Here is a 16,252-nt window from a genome sequence, read left to right as displayed (position 1 = left end):
AAAAAAAAAAAAAAAAAAGAAAAAAGAAAAAAGAAAAAAAAGAATGCCAAACTCAGCAAAAATAAAAACAAAAAATGTCCATATAATACTTTCTTTCAATAAAAAGTATAATGAAAATGATAGGATTATAAATCAAAAGTAAAGGGATAATTCGCCACTTCTAGGGAATCAAATTTTCCAATTAACTACTTTGAGTCGAGACAGAAAAATCTTGATAAGAGAGAGTCTTTCGGATCAACCCCTGCAGAATAAACTTTGAAACTCGTGCATTACACTCTTGAAAGTTTCTCTACACGAATCAGAATAAATCGTTGACTTTTTACACCAAAGAGTATGGCCCCAAGAGAAAGTTTGCACTTAACAAGTCTCAAACTTTGACTGTAATCGGTGATACTTCTAAAGATCGACCACAAGCCTCGACCACTATGTCAACTCATAAGGTAAAACCTAAAGGCTTTATTCTTGAAATTAAAAACCTAATTTAGTCACATAAAAACCTGACTAAATATGATTTTTCCCTTGAATAAAATAACTATAAATTAGGAACTTTTATTCCCTATGGAGCTTTGAACGACCCATGCTCTGAGTGTCACTGTCACCCCATTTAAACCATTAAACCATGTATTGTATTAAAAATTAAAATTTTTACAAACGGTATTTATGGCTTTTGATCCATTTTCTAAAATAAGTAAAGCCCAACTAACAAGCATTCTCATTCTAAGCCCATTACTTTGGGCTTGCCTATGGACTTTCTTATGCTTAACGTAGGGGTGCTACAGTTGCCTCTCTATAGTCTCTCTCATAGAAATTCTTGTCTCAATAGCCTTACATAGAGGTAAGGTAAAACTAATTGAGTACTAGATTTCAAGACTTTTGTTGATAGCCCGTTAATTTTGACGTACTAAACATCGAAAAGTTAAAGCTCTCTTAGCTTTCTTTCATATGATGTCTGAGTTGAAATATATGGTCGTTGTACTCTAATTAGCCTATGTTAAACTGCATTTATAACTTGAATTCTTTATGTTTTAGACCGACTTTTAAACCAACTTAATCTTAGCTCAACACTAAATCCAAATACCATGTTTTGACACATAAAACCTAACAACAAGTAATATTTCTTCTTCTTTTTCCTTTTTACTGCCCTTATTTTAGGGCTAGAGTACGTTAGATTAATGGGTGGGTTCAATGTCTTCCGATGTTGTCTACCTTCAGTACGTACCAGGAATACTCTAAAATAGAGTTCTTTAGAGTTTAATTTAATCAATCAATCAAACCGAAAGCATATACAAAGACATGCAGTTACTTGTATACGATGTTATGGTTCTTCCGATTACTTGTATCTAATGCTCATTATTTTGGTGCCGATAAAGCAATATGTTTGACCAAATTCAGCTACGGAATTTATTATACATATGAGCTGGGAAAGGATCAAATGTCCAGATCTCCTTCAAATGCATTTATTCCTTTCCTCAATTCATCAAACACATGCATTAATATTGGGAACTTCCAAAGCTTTGAAAAGGGAAAGAGGAGGGTCTATTTTTTTTTCTTTTTTTTAAAGATCTTTTAACAAAAAATAAAAGAAGAAGGATAAGGAGGAGATCGAAGAAGGAAGAAATAAATAAATTTTGACTACCCTTGTTTTAATCTTCAATGCAGAGTTACCCAGGTCATAGGACACTTCAAAATGGACCAAATGAAAAGAATCAATGATAAATAGAGCAGCCTGATCATTTATGATATATAGCCATATAGGTGAAGTTGAGTCCACAATTAATTTTATTATTTTATCCAGCTAAATGAATGTACAATTTGCATTATAAATGCTTGGTCCTGTTCTATATATATGTGGCCAAACTTTGGCTTGGATATAGTCCACTTTCAGCCAGTAGCATCTCGATCACCAGGAGTCCTCCCCTCGAGGGCAACGTTGCCTTGAAGAACTTTGGCACCTCTCCCTCAATTATTCTTTGATTTTGATATGTCTTTATGTAAGTCGATATTGATGTTAAAATGGCCCACATGACATCACGATCAAATACTTCCTCTTCTACTTTTACCTCCTCCTTTATTTTTATTTTTCCCTTTGCAGAAATAATAATTATATCATTTATCATTTATCTACATTTAATTGCTTGGCCATGTGCGTTGATGTGGGTTTAATTTAGAAAAATTGTGAGACATTAATTATAAAACGTGTCAATATGAACAAATTAAGTGGGAATGATTATAAAGTATAATATTAATCCTAAGGGATCTCGTGGAACCCACTCTTACGCGTACAACCCTTTGTTTTGGACTAGCTAATTGTGAAAGATCGATGCTTCTAGCTAGGCATGCATGGGTGATGGGTCCCCCCAAATAACCCTACATGACAAGATGATTCTGCTTCATGGCCTCACAAAATTATCTAATTTATTCCAAAAGTCTCTATAATCAATTGGCATATTGTTAGGTGATGGGATTTGGAAAGGTGGATTAAGGCATTAAACTAATTTAACGTACACTAAACATTCTAGAAAGTTGACATGATTTTCATTCAAGTGATTACACAGCACTTGCTTTCGGTAGCTTCGATCTTCAAGTGAGATTCTTTGAAAAAAATTAAAGATATGTAATTAAGCAAAGTTTAAAACTAATTTGGCTCCTTCTGAATTTTCAAAAAGAAGGTGCATGGCAAATCTCCCCAGCCGGATACTTGAGTAGTCCTACCAATTATTCCTTAACTTTTGACTATCCAAAATATCACTCCACTTGTTGTTCCATGCTTCTATGTGTCTCTTCCTCTCGAGCTAGCTAGAGAGGGGTTTATATATGAGAAATGCTATAATACAATAAAAAGATAATTTTTTTCCTATATAAGTCCAAGGTGACAAGAGGTTATAGATTTCATACGTAGTTGCTGTAGCCCCACCCACTGATGGGCATGTGGCCTCTTACCACCTAAGACTTTTATGAGCCAAAAATGGTTTTTTTATTGCACTATAGCATATCTCTTATATATCTTCTCTGAATTTTCAAAAAGAAGGTGCATGGCAAATCTCCCCGGCTGGATACTTGAGTAGTCCTACCAATTATTCCTTAACTTTTGACCATCCAAAATATCACTCCACTTGTTGTTCCATGCCTCTATGTGTCTCTTCCTCTCGAGCTAGCTAGAGAGGGGTTTATATATGAGAAATGCTATAATACAATAAAAAAATAATTTTTTACTCATAAAAGTCCAAGGTGACAAAAGGTTATAGGTTTCATACGTAGTTGCTGTAGCCCCACCCACTGATGGGCATGTGGCCTCTTGCTACCTAAGACTTTTATGAGCTAAAATGATCTTTTTATTGCACTATAGCATATCTCTTATATATCCTCTCTCATTTCTCTCTCAACGCAATTTGTGATCTCTATTAATGGTTCAAAATTAAAATCAATTAATGACAATTCAGCCACATGCAGATCTAAAACCAAGTAAATTATTAAATTAATGGTTCGATCCTTACCTTAAAAAATAAAATGTAAAAAAAAAACATGTTGTCAAACCATCTTCCTTAAACCAAGAAATACAAGTCTTAGCTTACTTACATTTTAAATCGGATTAAATGTCAACTTTCTCTCATCTTTCGGGAAAGAGGTCATCATCATATAATTTTTTCTTTTTTCTTTTTTCTTTTTCTAAAAATACAAAAGGATCTCATTTTCCTCAGCAAATTGTTTGTCTAAATCGTCAAACAATTTGTTTCCTCAGCAAATTTTCAAAGTTAATGACATTCTAAATCAAATCTAAGCCGCGTTGCCCCATCCTTAATTAATGTGTGTTTAAACTTCAATATCAATATATATATATGGAACAAACGTAAGTATAAACCCTTACAGCTTGGTTACAGTTATTTAAGTAAAGAGAATCTAAATACCGGCCTGTGAATTCCCTCTCAACTGTCTTTTGTCGGAAATGCGAATTCCCTATATAGAGAGATGGGAATCCGGGAATCCGCATTTCCTTAGTCATGGAAAAGTTTTCTTTTTCTTATAAAACAACAAAATTTCCTTATCCATACTTCTTTATCGATTTCCAAATCTTACAAAGACTCTCCCTTGCGCTGACTAAAAAACTCTCTCTCTCTCTCTCTCTCTCTAGATCTCTCTCTCAAACCAAGAGAATTACGTACTTGCTGATCAATTTAGTTTTGTCTACATATATGTAGATAAAAGAACATGTGTTCATACATAACGTGACATTCACCCCCAACATAAACCCTATTTAGCTCACATTTGTCGTTCACATTGTGCCTATGAACCATATCTAGTGTTCCACATGAGTAGGTGTGATAAGTCCAATTCTTGCATGCGAAGCATGCATGTGAAGCTTGTGAATCAAGGGATGTCATTCAAACTTACATGAGACTGGACAACCTTTTTTAGGTTTGGGATATTTACGAGAAAGAGAGACAACTGATAATCTCCCCCATCCCACTCTTAAACCATATATCAGAATCAATCTTATCATTTTTGTATTATTATTTTTTTAATATTTTTAAGAATCTTACTTTTAATTTTCCATGTTCATGATGGGATTAGGAGTCCTTATTCCTTGGCCCAAGTTTACTCAGTATGATTGGAAATTAACTCCCTTTTCCACAGAATTTTCTACTTCCTTCTTTTCCGATCGATATTCCATTTTCTTTTGTTAGCTAGATTCATTGTTTCTCTAGCTCCTTTATGAAAGTCCCAAACTGCAAAGACCTCTATCTTGGCTTGTTATGAAAATTGAATATATGAATATATCAATTTGAATGAAGCAATCGAAAAATGAAGAATTAATTAATTGGTATACAGAAATATCATTTGCATGATGATATTAAATACTATTATTAATTTCAAGTTCTTGTTGCAATATATTTATATAAGACTATATTTTAAAATCAAATTCTATGCTCGATAAAATAATTAGACTAAGATCTTAAATCACTGCCACCAGCATACTTCTTCCCCCCTTTTCCCTCCTCGATCTCAATCCAGCTAAATCTGGCCAGGTATCTCACGTTTTAAATCTGTCGCTTTCTCAACTCGTGGCTTTGGTGTTAATTATTGTTTTTTATATAGAATTTTCAATAAACAATTACTAAAAAAATCAAGATGTCTAACGCTTGAATCCTGCAAAAATTTTGTCACTGGATTTTAGAAGAATACAAAGAAAACAACATATATATATATATATATTGGTAACATGCTTTTATAAAAATAAAATAAAATAAAAGAAAAACATGCTTGTTTAGTACGGAACTGTGCCAGTAGTAGCAGTAGTAGCATGTTTATTTTTTATAAGCAGTAGCATGTTTATTTCACATTCAAGGTTCCCCTTAATTACTGTTCTCGTGACTTCAGGTCCCACTACATTCTATTGCTGCATAAATTGAAATTGCACCATTATTCAGGGAGTAAATTTATATTAACCTTAAGAAATTGGAGGAAGTTGGTGAAATGTCAAATTATATCTTAAAAAGTAATTCAAAGTGGTTTTAACAAAGAATATGGCATGTATGATCAGGTGCTTGCACCTAATTACCTCATTGTATGCTTTTGCAGTTTGCTCTATTCAATTAATCAATTCATATAAAGTAAGTAAAAAGAAACTTGTTTTGGATAAATAAGACTGTAAATGATGTCAATTCAAAAAATTTTACTAAATAAATGGATTAGTTCAACGTCTTTCTCAAGTTTGCCAGTTTAGCAAGCTAATTGTTGAACAATTCTTTGAATGGCTCAATAAGGTCAATTATGAGCACTAAAAATGGCTCGAGATCAATGACTTTAAAGAAACTTGTTTCTACATTTATTGGCTATTGGTGTTTGGTGAGGATCCGGGATCATGATAGTGGGGCAGTGTTGAGTTAGTACTTATTAGGGTTTAGCAATTATTGATTGTTTGGAATTACATTTTTTTTAAAATTGTGATTCGAAAGACGCAAATTTTTTTATATTTTCAAATCGCAAGTAAGAGCGTATTTTTTTGAAAACACACAATTTTAGAGGCTAAAATGCAATTTTAAAGGTCGAACCACAATTTTGCCAGATTCTTAACTGTATTTTTTAAAATTACTTTTTCAAATTACATATTTTAAAATCACACTTTTAAAAATTGCAGACCCAAATGAACCATTAGTATGCTTCATTGGGTCCCCAAGAAGTAGCTCAATCAACTAGGACCACGCATAATGAAATTGAGGTCACTAGTTCGAATCTCCTTTCCTCCTCTTGTCTCCTCTTATGCGGATATGTCAAAAAAAAATATATATATGCTCCATTGGCTTTTAAATTTAGTTTTGTTGTACAAGTGTTCAATTATGTATAAAACTGATTAGAAAATATATATATATATATAGAGAGAGAGAGAGAGAGAGAGAGAGAGAGCAAATAGAAGGATCTTAAATTGGAGTTAAGTCAGTCCTTAATTAGAGTTATAGACTTACCATACTTGAACAATTTAATATTGAACCCAGTTAAAATCCTACTCAGTAAATAATGGTTTAATGTTGTGCCTCGATTGGTATTATGGAAATTACAATATTACCGCTTTAAACTTTATCAAGCTCTATTTTTCACTACAACCTCAAATATATTCTGAACCTTTTTAAAAAAAATGAATAAATAAATAAATTATCCGTGAATCCCACATTGGAACCTGAACCAGCTCCTTAAAGCCAGGTGAGTTGGAATTGAATAAAATAACAATTTTTCATTATACTTTTTTAAAAAAAAATTAAAGTATTATAGCCATTTTCTGTTTTTATCTTTCTGAGTTTGGCATTATGTTTTTTTTTTTTTGTTTTTTTCTCCTGGTACTTGGCCAAATCTAAAATCTAACATCACTTATTCACAATCCTGACATTATGTTTTATTGCCAAGGTAATTTTTTTTAGAAAAAAAAAATCTTAATAAAATCTTAGTACTTTCATATTTGCTAATCATTCACAGTACTGCATTTTAACTTCAAAGTACCATAAGTTGTTTTAACCGTTTTCGAACAGAGTGAACTACACGTTTTTTGAGGCATTTTAAATCTTTAATCACGTTCTTCAATGCATTCTTAATGTTTTCACAATCACTACAAAATAGCAACACGTTCTGCAATGCATTCTTCCCATGATGTCAAAAAATACACCGGTATCTATACCTAGTTAGGTCTCCTACTTAAATGCACCAAGATTTAAATATGTTTGAGTATGAGGTTTATACTTGGTATAGGGGTCTATTTATAGGTAGAGAAGTATGACACCACTTGAATTAAGTCTTCTACTTTAACTTGGCTTGAGAGTAATGAGAGTTAGATGGACTCGAATTCCCACTCCAATTCAACTTGGAGTATGACTATTAGATCAAATTTGAAGTAGTGTTATTCCCAACATTTACCCCAAATTTCCTTACCCAATGCATACTTCGATAATGGGAATTTAATTAAAGTTTCGGGATGATCCGAGGCTTGGTTCCATCCGAAACTCTTGTCTTCTTCACATCGGCTCTTACTTCTCTTCTTTGACTGAAAGATAAATCCGACCATTTCTTCAAGAGATGTTTCTTCCTTAGATACCCACAACTCTCTTCTTTGACCAAGGGATAAATACAACCATTCATTTAAGACTTGGTTGAAGAACCAAGTGTTAATCTTCTATCTTCGACCCGAGGGTTAAATCCAACCCCCTTTGAGGACTTGTTTGAAAAACTAAGTATTCATCTTCTTGCATTCCAAGATCTTCTTCTTGCATTTTTTTTTTTTTAGGGTTGTTCTGCCTTGTTTTATCAAGGGTTGTCTCCCTACCTTGTTTTTCTCAAAGATTTTCCTCCCTGCCTTGTTTTTAACCCTCTTCGCCTTGTTTTTAACCTTTTTCGCCTTATTCTTATACATGATTTTTCTCCGTGCTTTGTTTTTAACCTTCTCTGCCTTGTTTTTATCCAGAATTTTCCTCTGTGCCTTGTTTTAAACCCCCCTACCTTGTTTTTAACCTTCCATGCCTTGTTTTTAACCCTCCCACACTGTAAGGGACGCACAAGGCGGTAACAAAAATACCCTCAAATAAAAAATATCAATATTGAAAACTTAAAAACTAAAAAAAAACTAAAAATTAAAATTAAAATTAAATAAAAACTAAAAAACAATTAAAAAAACTTAAACTTAAAAAAATAAAAAAATAAAAATATTTTTTTAATTTATTTAATTTTAAGGGTATTGCGTTATTTCAAGTAAATTTTGTTTATAAGTTAGGGTATTGCGTTATTTCAAGTATTTTAATGAGATTGACCGACGAAGAGGGGATTTTGATAAGTAAATTATAGTTTGATGTGGTCAGGTGGTGGGCGTAGTATTTCATGGGAGCATATTAATGTACCGTGGTAGTTGGGTAAAAGGTAATCCCATAAAGTATTATTGCCATTTTTGTTTTTATCTTTCTGAGTTTGGCATTATGTTTTTTTTCCCTGGTAGATGGGCAAATATAAAATATATCATCTACATCCGCATTTTTACACCTAAATTGAAAAAGAAAGACCATTGTAGTTAACAATAGTTGATCAAGAGTGGAATAAGAGCTCCGCAAGAAACGTCTTGAGCATCGGTATTAATTTGTAGCCAGCGCACATCTGCGTCAAGTGTGTGATACTTTTTCAGTTTTCACAAATTCCACAACTAAGCTCACGCTTTTTATTTTCAAATTAATTTACAGAAAGAAAGCCCTCAAGCAATTGAAATACACCAACATTTCTCTCATCCTTTGAATTTTGTAAATCATCATCATTATTATTATTATCTTTTCTATTCTAAAAGGTTGGAAGAGAGATCAATTGTAGTTATTTTACCTGGACGTGAATGTGACCATGGTAGCACCAATCCGCTGGGGAATGCTCAGGAGGAACTTAGACAGTGAAAATCGCAGGCGCAGCCTCAAGACCAACCGAGCTATAGCTTAACCGTCCATCCAACCAAGGTATCGATGAGAGCCAAAAGAATAATACAAATAGGCATGAGAATTTCCATATTTGAGAGTCGAACCCATGTCCTTGCATTATCCAAACCCAATGAAAATGTCCATGAGACCATCTAACCAACACCTTTGGTGGTAGGCTTGTAAATGAGCCGAGCCGAGCCGAGCTTTGGTAAACTTGAACCGGCTCATTTAGAAAGACAGCTAAACGAGCCGAGTTCGAATTCGAGTCGAGCTTGAAACCCCTGGCTCAAGATCGACTCGTTGACAATTTTGACGCACTTGGGATCGCAAAAGGGCATTTTTGAGCCGAGTCGGGCCCTCGATTGGCTCAACTCGGTTCGAGTCAAAAACAAAAGTTTCAAAAGCGTGAAATCGAGCCCGAGCTCGGTTAAAAAGCCTTTTGAGCCTTAAATGGGTAGCTCGGCCCGATTAAGGCTCTTTAACATTAATAGGTAAGAAGAGTATTCTAAAACATTTAAAATTCAACAATGAATCAGGTTTATTCCAAATGTCAATTACAAATCAAGTAAGATTCACCAGATCAAGTAAAATTCAGAACAAATATAACAAGGCCATAACCCATTATTCATGGGAAAACCTACAACTCAATAACTTACAAATTACAATTGCAGAAATTATAAGCACCTAAAATTACATGCTTAGACAACAAGTATAGTAGGGCCTTACAAATTACAAGCAACTTAAAATTGAAGAAAACAAATTAATTTACAAAAATAATTACAAACAGGAGAATTACAAATCAAATTGAAGAAATTATAAATGAGTCAAATGACCAAAAGGAAATATTCATCTAAAGAGACTACTCTTCGACCTAGCCACCAACTGTCCACACCAGTCCACACTGCATTCAATGAAAAAAGAAAGGTGTTAAATATTTTTAACTTCCTTGCAAGATGTAAAGGGAGCTTTATCACTTAAGATTGAGTAATTAGCAAGTATTCAAAAAACGGATGAGTAAATGCACATAAAATTAAACATTGCAAAATGTTAAGGATATCAGGATATGTGTAATGTGTTCCACTTGCCAGTTGACACTGACCAGTCTGACCGTGACCCATCCTGCAATCCATGTAAAAAAAAAAAAAAAAAAAGGTGTTAGCCGTTTTTAACTCCCTTGCAAGATGGCAAGGGAGTTTTATCACTTAAGAGCTAAGATTTAGAAATAAAACAAAATTGGTAAGGACTTTCTATAGCCAAACAGCCTAAACCCACACATAACAAAGGTCAACATGTACATCAAATTATAGTAATTAGTAAAACATGCAGTGAAGTGAAGTGTGATGTACATGAAAGCAATAGGTGGTATAATAGAATAATAGATTATGTACTCAAATAGTCAAATCTGCAAAACTCAAAAAATAATAGAATCAAGTTAATCAACCAAAACTACTAATTATAAACAACTTATACAGTATAAACAAGAACAGTAGGGTAAAAAAAAAAAAAGTAATCTTAACAGATAGCAGCAGCATAAACCAGTGTATCACAACTAATCTAAACAGATAGCAGCCAAAGAAGCATAAGCATAATTGCATAAACCAGTGTATCACAAGTAATCTCAAATCAGTAGCATAAAAAAATAAATATGATATTTATAAGCACAGTTTTTAGAGATTTTCAGGCAATATAAAATGTAGAAACTTAAAAATACAAAACTAGCAACTAGCATGTGAAAATATGTGGCAGCTTTTAATGAAGTTTCTTAAAAGTGGAGACAAGGACCCAATGAATGAATATGTATTGCATACACAAACAAAATAAAAAAAAATTGTTAGCAAATTTTTACTCCCTTGCATTTAGATAGTCAAAGACTCAAAAGGTCTTTGACCTTTAATAAACGAGTCAAGGGAGGTTCAAATAATCAAATTTTTGCTGCAAAATGAAAACAATTAAATGAACAAGGAAGAAAATTATTACCTCAACAGGCTCAAATGATCAAAAGAGTTTCCAACAAAAGTACAGTATAGCACTTAAACAGTTCAAAATAAAACGTAGTTATCAAATTACAGATTTAATAAGCAAAAGGAGATTGAATCCAAAAATGTAGTAATCAAATTACAGACTTAAACAAGGAAAAGACTGAAACAGTTTGTAATACACTCCCTGTCTAAAATTCTGCATCACATTCAAGTAGTTGTTGTACTTGTAGTTGTAGTTGTAGGCAACTCCACTTCAACCAATTTCTACAAAAACAAACATCAAGTTAACAAGGCCAGTTCATACATAAATAAAATTTAGTAAAACACTAAATAGTCTAAATACATAAATTATAAATCAGAACTTATTTCACCAGCAGATTTTCTCTTGATGCCATGAAGTGCTCTCACCAAATCTGAACCACATAAGAGCATCTAAACAGTTTCAGGGGATAATGATGCTTTATGGGGTTCAATAACCCTACCCCCAGCACTGAAGGAGGATTCCGAAACAACTGTACTCATGAGAACAGCCAATATATCATTTTCCATTTTAGACAAGATACGGTACTTCAAGGCATTGCATTTCCACCAGCCAAATCATCAAAATCTGTTTCCATATCTACTTCATTCTCATTCTTATCACTAATGTAGACATCCTCTTCAAGATAAATATCCAAATCTATTCTAATGGGCCGGATGATGTCACTACTTCTTATATGGTCAGTATACCTTGATCAACCTTGAGAAATTTTGGGCACTACATCTCTAACAATTGCACTTGAGGAAGGAGAAGAAGAAGAATAAGTATTTACTTAGGCAGTTTCTTACAATATACAAGCCGTATGGGCAGAAACATATGACTCAAATAACTCTTTTAGAACTGACAACACATTGTCAATGTTATTACGAGCTGCGAACAAATGATAAATGATAGGAAAACAGAAATTGATCAACTCCATCTTGTATCTGCGATCCAAGACAGCAGCTATGAACATCAACAAATTGCTATCACCCCAATACTTATCAAATTTGTCAGTCATCTTACTTGCCATTGACCTTATGTACTCATTCCTATCCTCACACTTAATCATCAAAACTTCTTTCATCATCCAAACCTCAGGTAAATACAGATTTACAGTAGGGTATTCACTAGCAGATACAACATTGGTTACATCATTGAAAACTAACAAAATCTGGTTCACATTATCCATCATTTCCCACTATTCTGGACTTACAACCTTCTAAAATTCTTACTCAACTCTATGGTACCTAGGGAACACTTCTTTGAACTTAATTGCAGTGTCCAACATCATATAGGTGATGTTCCAATGTGTGGGGACATCTAAAACCGGCTTCTTACAGGGTACATGCAATCTCTTTACTTCTCACTAAAGACATTCAACCTACTTTCAGAAGCCACTATATATTTTATGCCATGCCTAACATCATCTATAATATCCCTAATTTTTGCAAGCCCAACTTGCACCAACAAGTTTGTAATGTGTGCACAACACCTAACATGAAACAACCTACCCCCAACCAGCAAAGCATTCTTCAACTCAAAGTCATCTTTTATAAGTCTAATTGCAAAATCATTAGCTGAAATATTATCAACAGTAATGGTATGAATTTTATCCTCAATTCCCCAATCTGAAAAACAATCCCTTAATGCATCAGCAATCACAACACTAGAATGTTGAAGAGATACATTGCAAAAATTTAAAATTCTTTTTTGGAGGCACCAAGTTGAATCCACAAAGTGGCAAGTCACCACCATATATGACACTCTTTGACAAGAGGTCCACATATCGGTGATAATGTTCACCTTGTCAACCAATTTCAAATATGTTTTCAGCTTCCTTTTTTCATTTTGGTAAGTGGTAATGCATTCATTTCTAACAGTTGCACAGCTTATTTTTTTCCAGTGGGGTGTGCAGGCCCTCATGAACTTATTAAAAATTTCATACTCCATCATATTAAAAGGGTACTCGTGGAGTAGCACCATATGGACAGCAAGTTCCCTAACCATACTCTCTTTGTAACTAAAGTTATCAAACTTCTCACACCATCATGGTCACTGGTAAGCTCAAATGACAAAGTCTTTTGCTTTTTAATACTATTAAACTCCACAAATCTAACACATGAAGTCAAATGCCTATTTAGGGTTATAGTATTAGATTTGCCAACAATAAACAATCTCTTACACCAATTGCACTGTGATTTTTTAACTCCCCCATTTGTAACTGAAACAAAGTCATTTCAGACTTTGGCAATCTTTCGCATTTACTTCTTTTGATATTGTCCATTCTCACTCAGGCCACTTCCATCCCCAGCCCTAGCCCCATCCCCATCCCCATCCCCATCCCCAACCTCACCAACAGCAGGAGAAACAATGTTAACAAGTTGGTTTGGTGTATTTTCAATGCTACCAGACTCAACAGATCTAGGTGTAGGGATGATAGTAAGTGTATCATCATCTACATTAACTTCAATATCTTCCAATTCCATAGACTGACTCGTATTCTCCATAACTGTTAATTACAAAATTTAATTGATGATTAACTTCTAGCTTTCTATTTTCTAACATGGCAGATTTTTAACTAACATAAATAATTTTTAACTAATGCAAATAATTTTAATCAATTTATTTTATAGAATCAGAATCATAGATAAACATATCAAAAATTTTAACAAAACAAAATCATAGTTCTAACATAGCAATTCATGCTAACAGAATCAAAATCATAGTTCTAACATAGCAATTCATGTCAACAGAATCAAAATCATAGTTCTAACATAGCAATTCAAGTCAACAGAATCAAAATCATAGTTCTAACATAGTAATTCATGCTAACAGAATCAGAATCATAGTTCTAACATAGCAATTCATGTTAACAGAATCAAAATCATAGTTCTAACATAGCAATTCTATCTATATTTCCTATTCATTAATGAAAACAGACGGAACAAGTTTTTTAAAAAAAACCCCAGACTTCAAACAATCAGACTGTTGTAGCTTGCAAATTCAGTACTACTAAACTCCCTGAAATGATGAAAAGTAGCAACATTAGTTAGTGCATTTTCGAATAACCAAAACATAATGGAATAAATTAAGAATACAATAAAGATAGAAATAGTTTGGAATTAGGGTTCAGGAAAAAAAACTTAAACTAAAGGCAGAAGAGGCTCTTCAGAAAGTTTTCTGATTCTCTCTCGTTAGGCAAACAAGTTCAAACAATTAACAACTGAACAACTCGAGTAAATTGCAAGCAAGTCTTGCATACATCATAGGTTTATACACTTGAGTATATAAGGGGGATTGGGGGATTTGGAAATGAATAAACAAATGGCAATCGAGTACTTGCTTTCAAGCACTCGATTGCCATTTTCGTCACAGTCAGATCAAGAGGAATCATCTTTGTCTCTACCACACCACAACCAAAAACGTCATAGAAGATTAGAAGAACAGTTGAAAAAATACAAATAATCAAATAAACAATGTATAGAAGATAAGAAAAGGGGGATTAGGCGGCAAGATTGGTTGGGCTAGGAGAACTCTTCTAGTTCGAAATTGTAGTGTCCCAGAATTTTCAAAGCTATTTAAATAGATTATTTTGATAATGATGTTATTTTAATATCCATTGTAGCTAAGGATTTTAATTCTTGGGAAATTTATTAGAGTGGTAATTAGAGAATGGTAATTGGTGAAATAATAGGATAGTAAATGGTAGGTATAAGGATGGTAGAATAAGAAGGTAGAATAGTATAGGGTTGGTGAAATAGTATAGGGTTGGTGAAATAGTAAAATGAGGGTATAATTGTAAATTGAAGATAGAATGAGAGTATTATTGTAAATTGAAGGTAGAATAGTATAGGGTTGGTGAAATAGTATAGGGTTGGTGAAATAGTATAGGGTTGGTGAAATAGTAAAATGAGGGTATAATTGTAAATTGAAGATAGAATGAGGGTATAATTGTAAATTGAATGTAGAATAGTATAGGGTTGGTGAAATAGTAAAATGAGGGTATAATTGTAAATTGACGGTAGAATAGTGTTTGATTTTCTCCTATAAATAGAGCTCTTCTCCTTCAGAATTTTCACCCCTCATCTCCTCTCCCATCTCTTGCATATATTCTTCCTTCTTCCGCTTTTTACTCGGTCTTTCTTCTTTCTAAGAGTGTTTACTCAGAACAGAGAGAGAAAGGGCGAGACCAAGCGCTACAAGAAAGAAAGAACACAAGAGATAGGGGACTTTAGAAAGTAGTTTCAAAAGATATACTAGTGGTGTTAGTCATATTGGAGCAACTGGATTCCTTCATACCACTTTTAGCTTCAGTCTAGAGGTAAGTAAATTCACTACCCCTTCTAAAATTACTTCATGTCATGCTATTTATATATTCTTGTATCAAATTGTAAATGATTATTTTATTTACGTATTATGAAGTTATGTTGCATGCATGAAAGATTTCTAAATGAATTATCTAGAAAGTTTCTATTTCTTTAAACGCTTTCTAAGTACAACAAGTTTATATTTGAAAAGGTTTCCATTTTGAGAAAAGAAAGTTGAGAAATGATGATGATTATAAGAAAGAAAAAAAGATGATAAACCCTCCTACATGTTGCCCTAAGATGCATCAAAAGAAGTACAAAGAAAAGTACAAGAGATGAGATAAATGTTTATGAAATGAGGGCACATGTATGGAGGAGAGTATTTTTGGCCCCAAGATAAGATAAGATGAGAGTTCGGTACCGATACTCGGATGGAGGCGAAACCACTGAAGGAGGCTATGCCAGAAGGTGGTATTCCATCAACTAGACCGTTGAGTGCACCAAGAAAGAGTTAATTGACGGTCGGGCATGGCTGTGGCCACAGTTCAGTGCCATGGTCACAAGGACCCGCAACCCTCGTGCACAGGGGTAATAGTGTACATGGGCCTTATTATGAGAAAATGATACTATATTTTCAACGAAGATATGCTAAGATGATTTACAAAGATTATTTATAATGATGCATTATGATGATGATTTATAAAGATGATTTACAACGATGATCTATTACTAGATGTAATAGTATGTATATGTTACGGGAGATGCAACCGTACATACAGATATTATTATGGCTAGAATTATATTTATTTGCGAAAATGATTTTCAAAACTGAGAACAAGAGTAAAACTATTTATGGTTGTGGATTTTACTTGCTGGGCCCCCTTTGGGCTCATTCAGTTTTATTTCTTGTTTTCAGGTAGAAAGGATGCTGGAATAGGAGGCCGGAATGGGGTGGGAATAATTATTAATTTTCAAAGTCTTTTCATATAAGTTATTGTAATGATATGATATTCC

Source organism: Corylus avellana, chromosome ca6 (genome assembly GCF_901000735.1).
Source record: "Corylus avellana chromosome ca6, CavTom2PMs-1.0".
Classification (NCBI taxonomy): domain Eukaryota; kingdom Viridiplantae; phylum Streptophyta; class Magnoliopsida; order Fagales; family Betulaceae; genus Corylus; species Corylus avellana.
Note: the sequence above shows the minus strand (reverse complement) of the source record.